At 36.0% G+C, this 2,602-nt stretch overlaps 1 pseudogene; it reads left to right on the top strand.

Moving 5' to 3' along the window:
* Nucleotides 1-1,939: 1,939 nt before the first annotated feature.
* LOC116645927 lies at nt 1,940-2,036 on the top strand (annotated as a pseudogene).
* Nucleotides 2,037-2,602: the final 566 nt, after the last annotated feature.

Below are 2,602 nucleotides of genomic sequence, written 5' to 3'. Positions count from 1 at the left end.
GCATATTACTCAAAATGTGTCCGTCCAAACAAGCCACAATATTCCATAGTCAAAAATAGAAGCTATCGCTGATAAAATTTACAACTATTTTTATAAATAGGGTTAAAATAATTAAACTTAATTTCATGTTACAAAGCTGATGTTGAATATAAAAAAATAAAAGGAGGTAAATGTTTTGCTATCTGTCAGTGACCAAATTTTACAAATGTTAAAACTTTATGTAAATCAACCTATGTTTCCTATAGAGTTTTTGAAAACTTTTTTTTTGCTGGGGTAAATGAGTTACCTGATTTTATTTTATTTATTTTTTTAAAGATTTTATTTATTTATTAGAGAGAGAGAGAGCAAGCACGAATGGGGTGAGGGTCAGAGGGAGAAGCAGACTCCCTGCTGAGCAGGGAACCCCACAAGGGGCTGGATCATGACCTGAGCCGAAGGCAGACACTTAACAGACTGAGCCACCCAGGCACCCCATGAGCTACCTGATTTTAACTGCATTTTGTTCCAAATCATTTGAACATGTTTTATTAAAATTTTTGGGACATTCCACTTGTCAGTTGCACTGCAGCTGCTGCTTGTGGTGGCAGGGGCCCAGAAACCCCTGTGCCACGGTGGCCACAGCCAGGACCACGGCCCCGGGGGCCAACTTTTCGCCCTTTGTAGGACAGGCTGGAGACAGTGGGCCGGCAGGTCAGCCACTGTCAAAAAAAAAAAAAAAAAAGTTTTCAATAATTGGCACACCGCAAAACTTAAGCTTTTGAAGATTTTAGAAAATTGCAATTACTAAAAATAAAATGTTCGAGCAAGACGATCCTGAAAATAAACAGAAAAATTGATCCAGAATGCCAGTGTGGGGTGCATCTTGTCTAATGAGACTGTGAGAACTCAGAATATATAAACCTTAATCCTGAAATTCAATAAAACCTTGAAATGCTTCAGCTTTGGGAAATAATGTTTTAATGGAAACTTTATTTTTAACTAGATACATTTATATTTTCTTCCAGAATTAGAAATAAAGTTGAGAAGACTTATGATTTTGCAACATTTGCAGTTTATGAAACATTTATTTTATTTATTAAGGTTTAAAAATTTTTGAGTATAGTTGACACACAATGTTACATCAGTTTTAGGTGTACAATATAGTGATTTGACTTCTCTATGCATTATGCTATGCTCATCACAAGTGTAGCTACCATCTGTCACCATACAACATTATTACAATATCATTGACTCTATTCCCTGTGAATGCCTTTTATTCCCATGAGTTATTCATTCCATGCCAGGAGGTCTGTCCCTCCCACTCCCCTTTACCCATTTTGCCCATCGCCCAGCCACCTCCCTTCTGGGCCACCATTTTTAAATGTGGCAAATAGAAACATCTTATTTGAAGAGCTTGATCCTCTACAAAGTAAAAGTAATGGATGGAAACCCAAAAATAGAAACTTTGAAGACAATTGAGCTGAAATATTTGTACACTTCCTTACAAGGAATAAGAATTAAGAATCTTCCCTATTTAGTGGAATTTGGTCTGACCTCACCTGACCACCTGGAGACTTTTCTCAATAAAAAATAACATGGTCTAAAAGACAAGTCAATTGGCAATGCCAGTAATTTCAAATGTATTAAACAAAAATTTAACTTTTAAGAAGATTGCAAGGAACTTTAGGGCAAAATTAAAAATAATAGGACTGTCTAAATAAAAATAAATTCTTCAGAAAAATATTTGTGACAGTTCTAGAGTCTGCTACAGCTAAGAAAGGGATTAAAGTATGTAAAGATCTGCCAAGAATAATTACTCTGCTTATGTTTCTTAATGTTCAGAAAATTAATATAAAGAAGTTTTAAAATTTTGCCTCTTAATGCACACAAATATGTGACTCTTTTTTTGTCCTTCAGAGGGAATTTTGAAAAGTCTTTTTGAGTGGAACTATCTATGAATGTGCAGCACATACACTGAAATTTGAATGATACAGAGAAGATGAGCATGGCCCCTGCACCAGGATGACACACAAATTCGTGAAGCATTCCATATTTTTTTAAATAGGTGATGGGGATGAAGGTGTGCACTTGTGATGAGCACTGGGTGATGCATGGAAGTTTTGAATCACTATATTGTACAACTGAAACTAATATTACGCTGTATGTTAACTAACTGGAATTAAACCAAAAACTTAAAAAAATAAAGAAGAGCCTTATTCTTTAGAACAACAAAAGAATGATCTATGAATACATAAAGCCAACTTTTTAAATCAAGAAATCACCCACGGAATATTTTCTCTCTTCCTTTCCATTCGAGTATCTCTGCTCCTTCTTTCAGGGCTAGTTCAAGCCTGACCTGACTAGGAACTATTTCTCTGAGCCTTTTATACATCATGGATTGCTCATCATCTGAGTCATCTTTGAGTCTCTATTACCTTGTATTGAATTACTTTTTCATTCGCTGTAGCTTCTAGGTGTTATGCCATGTCTCATAGCTTTTGTGTCCCCACAGGAGGGTAGGTGCTCTGTGTGTTTTTGATGACAATATGGCCACATCATATTCAAGGAAGAAATACTAGATGTCTGGATTCTAGGTGGAGGCTGAGGAGGGATACGAATGGAA

The sequence above is a fragment of the Phoca vitulina genome, unplaced genomic scaffold, assembly GCF_004348235.1.
Source record: "Phoca vitulina isolate PV1807 unplaced genomic scaffold, GSC_HSeal_1.0 scaffold34, whole genome shotgun sequence".
Lineage (NCBI taxonomy): Eukaryota > Metazoa > Chordata > Mammalia > Carnivora > Phocidae > Phoca > Phoca vitulina.
The sequence above is the reverse complement of the archived record's forward strand: the minus strand, read 5'-3'. Positions and strand labels throughout refer to the sequence as shown.